Genomic DNA, 14,978 nt, shown 5'->3' with positions numbered 1-14,978 from the left:
CATGGCTTCACTTTACTTGTGACCACTCATCCCCTCTTTGTTCTTTTTGATAGAGTTTGAGAGACAGAGAGATAGGTACAGAGAGAAGGAGAAACACCTGCAGTACTGTTCCACCAGTTTTGAAGCTTCCTTCCTGCAGGTTTGGAACCAAATGCTTGTACCCAGGTCTTTGTGCGAGTTAACATATATAGTGTACCTGGTGAGCTACTACCCTGCCTCATGAAACAAATTTATATTTGACTTCCATTTCCATAAATGGTTAAATAATTAGCAATGATTAAGTTTGTTTCAGTAACAAAACCTCCCAAAGAGAATATTTGGATACCTCTCAACAAAGTAAATCACTACCAAGATGGTTTATGGGTTGATGTCATTTCTCATTCCATAAAGGAAATAAAAAATTAAATTTGCTATAGATTGCAGTATTCCAGTGATGATATTTTTCCCTCAAAGTAGTCTAAAAATAATTGTTAACAGACTTTTACTTTCTCTGCCAGGAACACATGCCTGGGTATAATGCAAGCCTTTCACATTTAGCTTTTGTAGATCATGGTTTCTCTATGAATTTTCATATTTACTGCAGTATGTGAGTGGGCCAACCACTGTTGGAATTCAGAAATCCAGTTCCCTAGCAGTTAAATTTCTCACTCCATTATTTCCACTAAAAAAGTGGTTCTGAAAGTGGTATTTCCTGCCAATATTTCAGGAACAATGAGAAATGTCATAGGTGTCTTGATTTTGGAATTATATGGTTATACTTGCTTGTAAAATATATTAGCCTTACTTTTATGATGAGAATGGTTTCATTATAAATATTTCAGTTCCCCAGCCTTTTAAAACAGGGTGTATCAATCACATTTTCCCTGTTCTTCCCTTCTGTCTGATTCACACAGTTTATGAATTGTTATGGCAAATAAACTGCTGGATTCTGAGAAGCATTTCTGTATTTGGTAAATGGTGAATTTTTACTCAGGTTGATTTACTAATAAGAGTTCAAACCTCTAATAAGGCTAACCTAAATGAATAAAGTTGTCTTTTCCCCTTAAATGACAGAGGTGATTGATGATGAACCTATTCACAAGTTTGAGCTTAAGGTGGCTCTACTAAGCAAGCACTTGATTCCCTGAAGTCCTGCCATCCCCTGTAGTCTCTGTGTGCTGAGGTTCTGAGACTTGTGTTAACCTCAGGTTGAGCTGGTTAAACTGGACAGACTGCAGTCTCCCACAACAATTTCTTGGTCCATGGCCTGAGGCCTGGCTCCTGTCCTGGCAGGAAACTGTGCCCACGTGCTTGCTTCCATCATCTTCCACTCTGTATCAGGTACAGTCAGACAGCAGCAGGAGATGGTCATGGACAGGGCAGTTGGTATCTGGCTATTTTGTTCCAGAAATTCCATTGCAGAGTATCTGCAGTTCTTACCTTGTCTCCTATAGTGGACTAGGATTTTAGACCCAAGTTTCAGGCACCTCATCTTTGGTGGCCAGAAACTACAGAACCAGATACAGCTGTGGAGGAAGCCATTTGATGATGGAAAAAGGTAAAAAAAATAACATATCTTTTAAAGTTAGAACTGTATGCTTTCTCTCATAAAAGTATCTTATTTTTTGAGAGGGTTGAGCTTCAGTAAGATAGTAGGAGAAAATAAACTAATTCACATTTTTTCTATGCAAAAGCAGAAAAGTGTCTTGTTGATAATATTTTAGCTTTTTACAGCTAAAAGCAAATTTTTGATAACAATATGAAAAATATACAGGTAATTGCAAAAAAGGTCCGAATTTCAGAGAAAGTCTATTAGGAGTTCTCTTTGACTTTAAAATTAACTGGCACCTTTATATAATTATGCCTGTTTGCAGAACAGCAATAGAGAAATTGGGCAAAATTCTTGTTTTTAATAATAGCATAAAATAATGGGGAATTATTTGTATAAGAAGGAATAAATATTATGATACATATATGGCATGAATTTTTAGGAAACATTATAACTTTACCTCCCTTGTACCTAGTACAATACTGACTTAAGGTAGTTTTTCATATTTGCTGATAACTGTTCAATGAACATGAATATGAGTCATATAAGCACATACTACTACTTTGAGATTTTCATTAATTTCATATTTTCATTCATGCACTGAGCAGTGCCACACATGGCCATTAAGTACATATAATAAGTACATATAATAATTATTGATACAGTTCAGGCCTTAAATTGGACATTTGTATAGGTACTCTAGAAATTAGCTTTTTAAAAATAGATGCTGTAGTATATATATCCTTGGTATCTTTAAAGACAGGAAAAATGAATTATTTATTGTACAGAAACATTCATTTCATTACTTAAAGGTAATTTACGTAGCTTAACTCTGTAGGCTAATGAAAATATAGTTTTATTTAGAAGATCTAAATGCTATAGAATGACTCTAGACAGTGACTCTATTCCATTTTTATGCCTTTGGTTAGTTTCCTAGGGACTCTATATCTGCTCTTTTTCTTTTATTTTTCATTACTGTTTTAATTTAAAAAATACAAGATAATAGGGTTATTATTTTACACCTTTCCCAGCTCCAGAGTTTAGTGCTCCCCATCCACTTCCAGCATAAACCATATTAGTTTTCAAAAGGTCATATGTGTTGGCTTTATATCTGTATCTCTCTCTATATTTACTACTGGTTTAATATTGATTTACAAAATTATGAAATAAAAAGGGTATAATTCTATACCATTCCCACCACCATAGTTTTGTGTCTCCATCCCCTTCATTGGAAACTGCAGTAGTTCTCCCAAGGCTACAAATATGGGTTGACTATTACTTCTATAACTATTAATATATATATATATATATTTGCCAATTTTTCTATAGTCCTGCTCTCTCTTCCTAAGTCACACCTATAGCAGTTATTATTTCCAAATATCTTTTCTTTTTTCCTCTTCTTTCTCTGGGTTTTGATGGAATTGGAGTTCAGAGCCCTCTGGGCATTTCTCCCCTATCAATCCCTCCCCTCTGGGAGTATGCACCAGAATTGTTTTGGGGGGCACTGAAGGTGGGAATTCTGCTTTCTGTAATTGCTTCTCTGCTGTACATTGGCATTGGCAGGCCAATCCATACCTCCAACCTGTTTCTATCTTTCCCTAGTGGGGTAGGGTTCTGGAGAGGTGAGTTTGTGCACACATTTATAATGTCATCTGTCCAGAATGGTATCATAGTAGCTTCTGTAAGTTGGTGGCTAAAAGGAAGTGAGATAAAAAGCAAGACAAAATAATAAAATTAACCAAAAAGTAGGAAAAGAGCAGATGAGACTAGGTATCTTAGAATGGAGAGAAGCTAGGAAGTCTATTTTAGGTATGTTTCTGGGGGACCTATGGCTCAAGTAATTTTTGTTTGAGCTTCATAGCTAACATGGTGGTTGACTAAAATACTGTCCGGAAAGATGATGTCAGAGTGGAGAATAGAACTAGAAGCGGGATTAGGTCAGAGAATGTCTCCTACACTTGAAGGAAATATATAAATACAATTAACTGTTTACCCCACCCATCATGTCTCATATATATTCATATTTATCACATGAGCCCATGTACCCTACAAGTCCCTGTCAGACTGAGCTTACAGTTTATGGTCATAGCTGGGAACATTCTAGGCTGCACTTATTTCAGTACCAGTCTTCCTTGAGTTGCCGGCAGAGTAGGATGTCCCAGCCTCCCTTCAGAGAGTGTGGTAGTCTCAATCATTGCTACTTTATGGTGAAGGCAAGATCCCGGAGAGACCCACAGACGGCTTATAAATGACATTCCTGATATAAGTAATCAGTGATGATGGAGAGAGGGCTGTATTAGAGGTCTAGACCTATCATATCTATGTGGGAATCCAAGGGTTCCCTGACTAGACCCTCAGATGATGGTATTGGTATTGATCAAAAAGGTCATCATTAAGTGAGCCAGTCTCTTGTCCTTATCTAGGTTTTATAGTCCTTTCCTTATTTGATGAACTTGGACTTTCTCCCAGATGTTAATTCTTTTGAGTGTCATTTGTTGTATCCAAAACAGTATTAGGTTTGTGAGATATAGCCTTAAATTAGGGAGGATATATACCTAGGATTTTAGTGGGGTATAAATTAACTTTAAGTTTTACTGTATTTACTTGTTTGATGATTCTGATAAAGGTTATCATAGAGACAGTAACTGTCCTTTAGTTGATATATATATATATATATGTATATATATATATATATATATATATGCTAGTATATCTCTTGACCAACTGTATACAGCTTTTCTTATAAAAGATTATCAAGTGGTGACAATAATGCTGATGCTGTCAGAAGAGATTAAGATAAATCTCAGTTACTTTCTTTTGTGTAGTTATTTGAGTAGGTAGAATGATTGAGGGAAGTGAAGTAAGAGGTATGAGAGGCTATGTCTAGGCCCAAGTAGTAAATATTGGATTAGACTATTTGTGATGCTTTCTTTAGGCCTTCTTTCCTTCCTTCCTTCCTTCCTTCCTTCCTTCCTTCCTTCCTCCCTCCCTCCCTCCCTCCCTCCCTCCTATTCCTCCCTCCCTCCCTCTCTCCCACTCTTTCTTTCTTTCTTTCCTTCTTTCTTCCTCCTCTTTAAATTATCTTTATTTATTTATTGAACAGAGACAGCCAGAAGTCAAAAGGGAAGGGTGATAGAGAAGGAGATATACAGAGCGACATCTGCACCACTACTTCACCACTTGCAAAGCTTCCCCCCTGCAGGGGGGGTACCAAGGGCTCCAACCTGGGTCCTTGCACATTGTAACACGTGTGCTCAACCAGGTATATCACCATCTGGCCCCTTCTTTAGGTCTTTCTACCTGTTTTCTGAGATTAGTAGGTCTAAGTCTAATCACAACAAAGTATTGAGTACTTTTACTTTTAGGTATTATCTGTATTATTATTATTATTATTTGCCTATTTTTTCTGTGTCCTACCCTTATGTTCTTTCTAAGTCACACCTGCTACTACTTCAGAGTGTGTTTCCTTTATTTTTTTATCTCTCAAATAAGCAAACAGTACCTAACTTCCTCTGGTGTTGTTCGAATGTACTTCCTTTCAGTGATGATCTAAATAAACAATTCCTGGTGACAAACAATTTGGATCCTGATGGAACTGGGTCCAAAGTCCTCTGATCATCTTCCCTCATCTTTTCCCCCATCTGGGGTTATGGATCAAAATTCTTTTTGGGATCTAGAAGGAAGGAGTTCTGGCTTCTGTAATTGTTTCTCCTCTGGACATGGACATTGGCAGGTTGATCCATGCCCACCAGCTTGTTTTTATCTTTTCCTGGTAAGGTAGTGCTTTGGTGAGGTGAGGTTTTGAATATGTTGGTGAAGTCATCTGGCCAGGGAGCTCAGAATGGAGTCATAGTATCATCTGTAATTTGTTAGCTGAAAGTCAGTAAGATACATGTCAGGACAGCATGTTTAATAAACAGAACAAAAGAGTAGAAATGGGGCAGATGAGAATAGAGACCCTGGGATCAAAAAAAAAAAACACTATATTTTTAAAAGGATGTATATTTTAGACATGTTCCTAGAGGCCCATCCATGATTTTAGTAATCTTTGCTTGAGATTGATAGCCAACGTTAAGTTGCCTTGAAATAGTGTCTGGGAGAATGAGAATATAGTTTGAAAGCTGTATTAGGGTACAATATTGGGTTTACAGAGTCTGGCTTCAAGTTAGGGAAGTCATAGACCTAGGCTTTTAATAGAGTCTAAGTTAACTGCAAGTCTTTTTTGCAATTACTTGTTTGATGATTATAATCAAGGTTAGCATAGGGACAACACTTATCTTTTACGTGATACTTTTTGCCAGTATATTCCTTGGCTAATTGTATACTGTGCTTCTTTCAAAGACTGGCAAGGGGTGACAGTATTGTTAAAGCACTGAAGTGGAGCTTGGTAGTCCCATGTGTTAAGGCAGATTTTATAAGGATAAAGGAGTTGGGAGGTTGACATCGAAGACTTGACATCTCTGAAGACAATTGACTGCATAAAGGCAATACCAGCATAGCAGCACTAGTATTGTTGATTTAGTTGAGACCAATAAAGGAAGTATAACTGGGTAAGGGATGAAGAGAAGAAATGTAAATGAATAGAAGTAAAGTCCCAAAGGTTTAGGACTGGAAGGAATACAGGTTTTAAAGAAGATATGATGGGTTCTTTGTAGTCTGATAGAGTTTAAAATCATAATAATTATTATAATTAGGTTAATTATCTTACTTTTCTTTGAAAACTCAATGGTTAGAATTTACCATAATATAATTGACCTTATAATGCTTTATTAAATTTATTAAAGGATATCTATTAATAACAATGACTTAGAGACTTGTCAGGATCCAATGATTTTGACCTGGCCTTAGATTATAGGTAACTTAGGTATTGTAGAAAAAAACATATTTTTAGAACTGCTTAAACAATTTAAGTCTAGTGTCAGAATTCAATTAGTTTACAAACTTGAAGCATTAATATTAGTCTGTATTTAGACTAATATATATATTAAAAACTAAAATGTAGCCAGTTAAAGAACTTGTAGTATAAAATCTTTTTCCCTTTACATAGTGAATTAATAGTGATTTATAAGATAATAGAAGTATAGTTATACACAGCCCCCATCTGCAAAGGTCTGTGTCCCCACCACCATGCCCTATGATAACTACTGTAGTTTCTCCCACAGTCCTAAGACTATGTGTTGACTATTTTTTTAAGTTCATGTGTTCAATTCTCTGTCTTCCACACGAGTGAAACAATTCTGTAGTTGTCCATTACCTCCTTACTTACTTCACTTATCATATTCTTCTTCAGTTCCATCCATTTTATCCCAAAGAACACAATAGTATCTTTTTGTTGCTGAGTAGTACTTCACTGAATATATGTCCCATAACTTTTTACTCAGTCATCTGTTGAAGGCATTTAGGTTGGTTTCATACTTCAGCTATTGTGAATAATGCAGCTATGAACATAGGGTACATTTATACTGCCAAATTAGTGTTATTATACCTTTTGAAAACAAACCTCAGAGTATAGTTCCTGGATCATAAGGTATTTCTATTTATATTTGTTTAAAGATTCTCCATCCTATTCTCCAAAGTGGTTGCACTGGTTTGCATTCCCACCACAGTGTAATAGAGTTCCTATCTCTCCACATCCTTTCCAAAACTTAACCTCTCCTGTTTTATTGATGAAGGCCATTCTCACAGATGTGAAATTGAATCTCAGTGTGGTTTTAATTTGCATTTCTCTATTGATGACTCAATTGGAGCATGTCCACGTATGTCTATGGGCTATGTTCTAATCTCTTTATTTAGTGGATTGCTCTTTTTGTTGTTGAGCTGAATGAGTTCTTCTTTTGTGTGTATTATTTTTGTTTTTGTTTTTGTTTCATTGGCATCAGGGTTATTGTTGGGTGAAGTGCCCCCCCACATGTGGGGAGTAGGGGCTTAAACCCCAGTCTTTCCACATGGTAGAATGTACGCTTAACCAGGTGCCACAGTAGCTGGCCTCTGCTGTATGAGTTCTTTATAGATGCTTGTAGCAACTGCTTTTCTGAAGTACAGTGTGTGAATGTCTTCTCCCAGTTGCTGGGTTTCCTGTTTATCCTTATGGAATTTTCTTTTTTTGTGTAGAAGCTTTTTAGCTTATTCATATTCCCATGTGTTCCATTTGTTTTTTATTTTTATTTACTTATTTAAAAAAATTTTTTTCCTCCAGGGTTATCATTGGGGCTCAGTGCCTGCACTATGAATCCACTGTTCCTGGAGGCTATTTTTCCCATTTTGTTGCCCTTGTTGCACTTCTTGTAGTTATTGTTATCGTCATAGCTGTTGTTGTTGTTGGATAGGACAGAGAGAAATCGAGAGAGGAAGGGAAGACAGAGAGGAGAGAAAGATAGACACCTGCCGACATGCTTCACCACTTGTGAAGCTACCCCCTGCAGGTGGGGAGCTGGGGGCTCGAACTGGGATCCTTATGCTGGCCTTTGTACTTTGTGCCATGTTCACTTAACCTGCTGCACTACCACCCAGCCCCTCCATGTGTTCAATCTTATTATTGTTTCCCTTGTTCATGGAGTGGAGTCTCTGAATATATTTTTAATGTTAAGGGGATTCTTTATCTTCTTAACCCAAGAGAAATCCTCTTCAGTCTTAAGAAATTTCCTCCTTTATGAGAGAAAAAATTTGACATGGTTTTCTTTGTAATTATTAATTTAAAACAATTATTATCAAATCTTCCAGATAATAATGTGTAAGAGCCAGTAAAGGGGCAACAATATCATCATGACTCAGTTTAACAAATAAAACCAGTAAATGATTTGATACTCCTTTTACCCATCCCTATCACACTCCTTTTTTAAAATTTTTATTTATAAAATGGAAATATTGACAAGACCACAGGATAAGAGGGATATAATTCCACACAATTCCACCACCACAATTCCATATCCAAACCCCTCCCTTGATAGCTTTTCTATTCTTTATGCCTCTGGGGGTATGGTCCTAGGATCATTATAGGGTACAGAAAGTGGAAGGTCTGGATTCTGTAATTGCTTCCCTGCTGAACATGGGCATTGACAGTTTGATCCATACTTCCCAGACTGTCTCTCTCTTTCCCTAGTGGCGCAGGGATCTGGGGAGGTGGAGCTCCAGGACACATTGGTGAGGTCGTGGGCCCAGGGAAGTCAGAACAAATTGTTGACTCATATTGAACTTAAAGGCAAGTATATTGCAGATGAAGATTTGGGGTCTCCGTTTTGGAAAAGCTAGTAGGTCTATCTTAGGTTTATACTCCAGGAAGCCTGTGACTTTACTAGTTTTGACCTGAGCTCAACATCTAATATGCAGGTGACCTAAGTTATTGTCTAGGGAGGTTGTGTCATAGTTGGAAAAAGGACTAGAAAGCTTTATCAGTGGAGAGAGTACCTCCCCAATATGGGAAAAGTATATAAATATTATTAACTGTAAATCCCATTGATTTTATATGGGGTCCATATTCAGCATAAGAGCCATTGTAACCACTGCATCCCTGTACATCTGAGCTGGCATTCTGTGGTCACAGCTAGGAACATTCCAGGCTGCACTAATATAGGACCCTTCATCCTCAGGTGATAGGTAGAGTATGTTGTCCACTTCCCTTTGGAGAATGGAACATTTCCTAACCTTGTTGATCCACATTGAGGGCATGGTCCTATAGAGGCCCACAGAGGGGTCCATTATGTCATTCCTGATGGAGACAATCAGTGATAGTGGTTAGAGGGATTTGTTAAAGGTCTAGGCTTACCATGCCTGTGTGGCGATCCCAGAATTCCCCCCCATCAAACTTCTAAATATGTAGTGATACAACCACTAACTTGGTTTGGGATTTGGTAATTAACATTTCTACATAATTCTTTGTCATAGTTCTAATATATATTATAATGATTCCATACTTTTAATGCTTTATATATATAGTTTGCAATTTTTTAATTTACTAACAATATTTCACTTAAGTTTGTTAGAGGAATGTATACATGATCATGGTGTCCTACTATATTAAATTTCACAATTTACTCATAGCCTCTTCTCTTGATAGGCATTTCATTTCTTGGCAACTTTTGTGTCAGGGGGCAAGAGGGGTGTTATATTCTAAGTTGTACAAGCAGAAAGTTGTTAGCATTGGTAAGGAAGTGGATTCCAAAGTGCTTTCTAAAAGGTAGTGAAAATTGGAATGATTTAAGGGGAATAAAAATCTATGATCCTATATTTTAAAACATGTATAGTAAAAATTTTCCCCTGGAATAACAATGGAAATGGGTAAATTATGTTACCATATCCTTTGACTTGGGTTCAAGTCCTCAGTGCTTACTTAAAGGATTGATGAGTGGTGGAACAATGTTGCAGTTGTCTCTTTCTCTCTCCCTTTCTCTTCCCCTTTCTCTATCTCTGTATTTGTTTTGTCTTTATAAGAAAAAAATAGCTTCATATTCATTTGATTCAAAGAACATTTTATTTTTTTCTTTAATTTCCTTTTTGACACAGTAGTTGTTAAACAGTGTCCTTTTGAGTTTCCATTAGGAAACAAACAAATAAACAAAAAACTCAAACAGACTGACTGTACATCTTAAGGATTTAGAAGAAGAACAAAGAAACCTTAAATCAAGTAAAAGGAGTGAAATAATTAAAATTAGGGCAGAAATAAATAGCATCAAAAATAAAGGAAACATACAAAAGATCAATGAAATTAAGAGTTGGTTCTTTGAAAGGGTAAACAAAATTGACAAACCCTTGTCATCACTAAAAAATAGAGAACTCAAACTCATTGGCACTAGTTATCTACAGTGAAGTGTTAAAAAGGGGTCTAAAGCTGCTAGGTGAGAGAATACCCCAGCAAGGACCATTGTAAGCATCTTGGTTCAAGCCTCCCGCTGTCCACCTGTCCAGGGGTTGCTTCACAAGCAGTGAAGCAGGTCTGCAGGTGTCTATCTTTCTCCCACCCCCTCATCATCCTCTCCTCTCTCGATTTCTCTCTGAACTATCCATCCACAATGACAACAATAACAATAATATTAACAATAACAAGAGTAAAACAACAAGGGCAACAAAAAGGGGAAAACATTGCCTCCAGGAGCAGTAGATTCATAGGGCAGGCATTAAGTCCCAGCAATAACCCAGAAGGCAAAATAAATAAATAAATAAATAAATAAGTTTAATGAAAAAAGTTATTTGTACATCCTATGTCTGACAAGTGTTAAGGTCAATATATAAGTAAAAAAGCATCAAAAATTCATCAGAAGGCAAACAATTATATTAAATAAACTGGCTTGATGCATGATGAAAGTTTAAGAATGAGTACCTGATATTCAGGAATCAATAAACATGAAATGATTTCTTACTTTCTGGAAAAACACTAGAACCCCAAATGCCTTCCTTGCTTTTGACTATTGACTGGATTCTCACTGATTACAATTTAACTTAGCTATCTTTTTTATTTTATTTTTTATTTAAGAAAGGATTAATGAACAAAAACATAAGGTAGGAGGGGCACAACTCCACACAATTCCCACCACTCAATCTCCATAACCCACCCCCTCCCATGATAGCTTTCCCATTCTCTAGCCCTCTGGGAGCATGGACCCAGGGTCGTTGAGGGTTGCAGAAGGTAGAAGGTCTGGCTTCTGTAATTGCTTCCCCGCTGAACATGGGCGTTGACTGGTCGGTCCATACTCCCAGTCTGTCTCTCTCTTTCCCTAGTAAGGTGTGTCTCTGGGGAAGCTGAGCTCCAGGACACATTGGTGGGGTCTTCAATCCAGGGAAGCCTGGCCAGCATCCTGGTGGCATCTGGAACCTGGTGATTGAAAAGAGAGTTAACATACAAAGCCAAACAATTTGTTGAGCAGTCATGGATCCCAAGCTTGGAATAGTGGAGAGGAAGTGTTAGGGAGGTACTCACTGCAAACTCTAGTGTACTACTGCTTTCAGGTATATATTTTGCAGTAGTTTATGGATACGTGTGCACATAAGCTCTCTCTCACAGAAACTGATGTATATCTAGGTTATGGGACTTTGTTAGAAAGTGAACTACCTGAGATGAAATTAGAGTGTACTATAAAAGGAAAAGTCTCACCCGAGTAATGAAGCTGAAGGGTTGTCATTCCACACGTGAAGTCTCTGGACACAGTCTGTGAAGCATGTTGAGGTGGGGAACAGTCTGGAAAACTCTCAGAAGGCTAGACATGGACCTTCCATATGATCCAGTAATTCCTCTCCTGGGGTTATACCCCAAGGACTCCATAACACCCAACCAAAAAGAGGTGTGTACTCCTATGTTCATAGCAGCACAATTCATAATAGCTAAAACCTGGAAGCAACCCAGGTGCCCAACAACAGATGAATGGCTGAGAAAGCTGTGGTATATATACACAATGGAATACTATGCAGCTATCAAAAACAATGAACCAACCTTCTCGACCCATCTTGGACAGAGCTAGAAGGAATTATGTTAAGTGAACTAAGTCAGAAAGATAAAGATGAGTATTGGATGATCCCACTCATCAACAGAAGTTGATTAAGAAGATCTGAAAGGGAAACTAAAAGCAGGACCTGATCAAATTGTAAGTAGGGCACCAAAGTAAAAACCCAGTGGTGAGGGGTAGACATGCAGCTTCCTGGGCTAGTGGGGGGTGGGAGTGGGCGGGAGGGATGGTTCACAGTCCTTTGGTGGTGGGAATGGTGTTTATGTACACTCCTAGCAAAATGTCGACATATAAATCAGTAGTTAATTAATATAAGGGGGAAAATCAATTGTATGTCTCAAAGTTTCTCAAAACACAAACTGAATCTTTTTAATATATATGCTGTGTATTTGATATGCGGACTCTCTCAAAAGCCTAGACCAAGTAGATTAGAAGCATCCAATAGCACAGCTATATACAAGATACTGGATACTGTACAGCAAACCATAACAAAAGGACTTTTCAAAGTTAACCCAATTACCAAATAATGTGATGATAACATTAACTATCGATTGTCTTTTTGAACCCTAAGACAGCAGGAACCTCACATCTGCACTATAGAGCCCCTACTTTCCCCAGTCCTGGAACCCTTGGATAGGGCCCACTTTCCCAGATGTGTCTCCCAATCCAAACCAAATAATATTGCATCCGCCGATCACAACCTAACCAACGCAACTTAGCCATCTTTTAAAATGTTAAGTTTCTCAAGATTGTTTTAGTGATTCCAGTTATTTTATGATTTCAGAGAAACTTTTGTAGTTTCTGCTCTATTTTCTTAATGAAGCGTGGTGCCACCCTGATGGAGATGACATTAAATTTGTATATGACTCTGGGTAGAATAGAAATTTTGATAATGTTAATTTCTCCACTCCATGAACTTGATAAATCTTTCCACTTCTGTGTGACTTGCTCTATTCTGCTGAATAGTGACTCATAACTTTCAGCATGTAAGTATTTAACTTTATTTGTCAGGTTTATTCCTAGATATTTGATCTTTTTCTTTTTTTGGAAATGAGATTGATTTGGGGTTTTTTTTTTTCTGCTGATTTAGTGTTTGCATAGAGGAATGCCATTGATTTTTATGTATTTATTTTGTAAACTGCTACTTTACTGTATTGCTTAATAATGGGTCAGGTCATGGCACACCCAGTTAAGCACACATAGTACTATGCTCAAGGGCCTGCGCAAGAATCTGAGTTCAAGCCCTTGCTCCCCACCTTTAGCTGGGACTCTTCATAAGCAGTGAAGTTCTCTGCTTTCCCTCCCCCTCTCAATTTCTTTCTGTCCTAATGAATAATATGGGAGCTGTGGCCACCAGAAGCAGTGGATTCCTAGTGTGGGCATCGAGCCCTAGCAATAACCCTGGAGGCAAAAAGCAAACAAAAGAAACTATATTGCCTAAAAATTTCCAGGAGTTTCCTATTGGATTCTTTAGGGTATACTATCATGTCATCTGAAAATAGTGACAGTTGTGCCTCTTCCCTTTCATTCTTTATCCCTTTAGTTCTTTTCTCTTGACTAATTCCAGACCTTAAATGATATTATAGGACTATTTTAATCAAAACTGCTTGGTACTGGAACAAAAAAAATGTACTCAAAGAACAGTGGAATAGAATTGAGAGTCCAGAAATAAGCCCCCCACACCATTAGACATCTGATATTTGACAAGGAGGAGGGCAAAGCATTATTTGAATTAAGGAGTCTTTTCAACAAATGGTGTTGGAAAAATTGGGTTGAAAAGTGCAGAAGTGGGGCTGGGCAATAGTGCAGTGGGTTAAGCACACAGGGTGCGAAGCCCAAAGACTAGTATAAGTATCTGGGATCCAGCCCCCAGCTCTGCATCTGAAGGGAAGTCGCTTTACAAGCAGTGAAGCATGTCTGCAGGTGTCTATCTTTCTTTCCTCCCCTCTGTGTTCCTTCCTCTCTCGATTTCTCTCTGTCCTATCCAACAACAGTTACAGCAATAACAAGTACAATAACAACAAGGGCAACAAGTCAACAAAGGCAACAAAAAATATGGGAAAAATGGCTCCATGAGCAGTGGATTCATAGTGAAGGCACCAAGTCTCAATGATAACCCTGGAAGAAGAAAAAAAAAATAGAGAAAAAAAAAGTGCAGAAGATTCAGTTTGTCTTTTGAGAACCTTTGAGACATACAATTGATTTTCCCCTCTCATATTAATTAACTACTGATTTATATGTCTACATTTTGCTAGGAGTGTACATAAACACCATTCCCATCACCAAAGGACCGTGACCCATCCCTCCCGCCCATTCCCACCCCCCACTGGCCCAGGAAGCTACATGTCTACCCCTCACCACTGGGTTTTTACTTTGGTGCCCTACTTACAATTTGATCAGGTCCTGCTTTTAGTTTCCCTTTCAGATCTTCTAAGTCAGCTTCTGTTGATGAGTGGGATCATCCCATACTCATCTTTAACTTTCTGACTTAGTTCACTTAACATAATTCCTTCTAGCTCTGTCCAAGATGGGTCAGAGAAGGTGGGTTCATTGTTCTTGATAGCTGCATAGTATTCCATTGTATATATACCACAGCTTTCTCAGCCATTCATCTGTTGTTGGGCACCTGGGTTGCTTCCAGGTTTTAGCTATTATGAATTGTGCTGCTATGAACATAGGAGTACACACCTCTTTTTGGTTGGGTGTTATGGATAGGCTACGTATTTGATATGCGGACTCTCTCAAAAGCCTAGACCAAGTAGATTAGAAGCTTCCAATAGCACAGCTATATACAAGATACTGGGTACTGTACAGCAAACCATAACAAAGGGACTTTTCAAAGTTAACCCAATTAACAAATAATGTGATGATAATATTAACTATTGATTGTCTTTTTGAACCCTAAGACAGCAGGAACCTCACATCTTCACTATAGAGCCCCTACTTCCCCCAGTCCTGGCACCCTTGGATAGGGCTCACTTTCCCGTATGCATCTCCCAATCCATACCAAATAATAT

General features: G+C 37.8%; 1 protein-coding gene across 1 annotated transcript in view; it reads left to right on the top strand.

Moving 5' to 3' along the window:
* Window positions 1-14,978, top strand: part of NCKAP5 (NCK associated protein 5) — a 1,079,978-nt gene that overhangs the window by 50,667 nt on the left and 1,014,333 nt on the right.

This window comes from Erinaceus europaeus, chromosome 18, assembly GCF_950295315.1.
Source record: "Erinaceus europaeus chromosome 18, mEriEur2.1, whole genome shotgun sequence".
Taxonomy (NCBI): Eukaryota; Metazoa; Chordata; class Mammalia; order Eulipotyphla; family Erinaceidae; genus Erinaceus; species Erinaceus europaeus.
The sequence above is the reverse complement of the archived record's forward strand: the minus strand, read 5'-3'. Positions and strand labels throughout refer to the sequence as shown.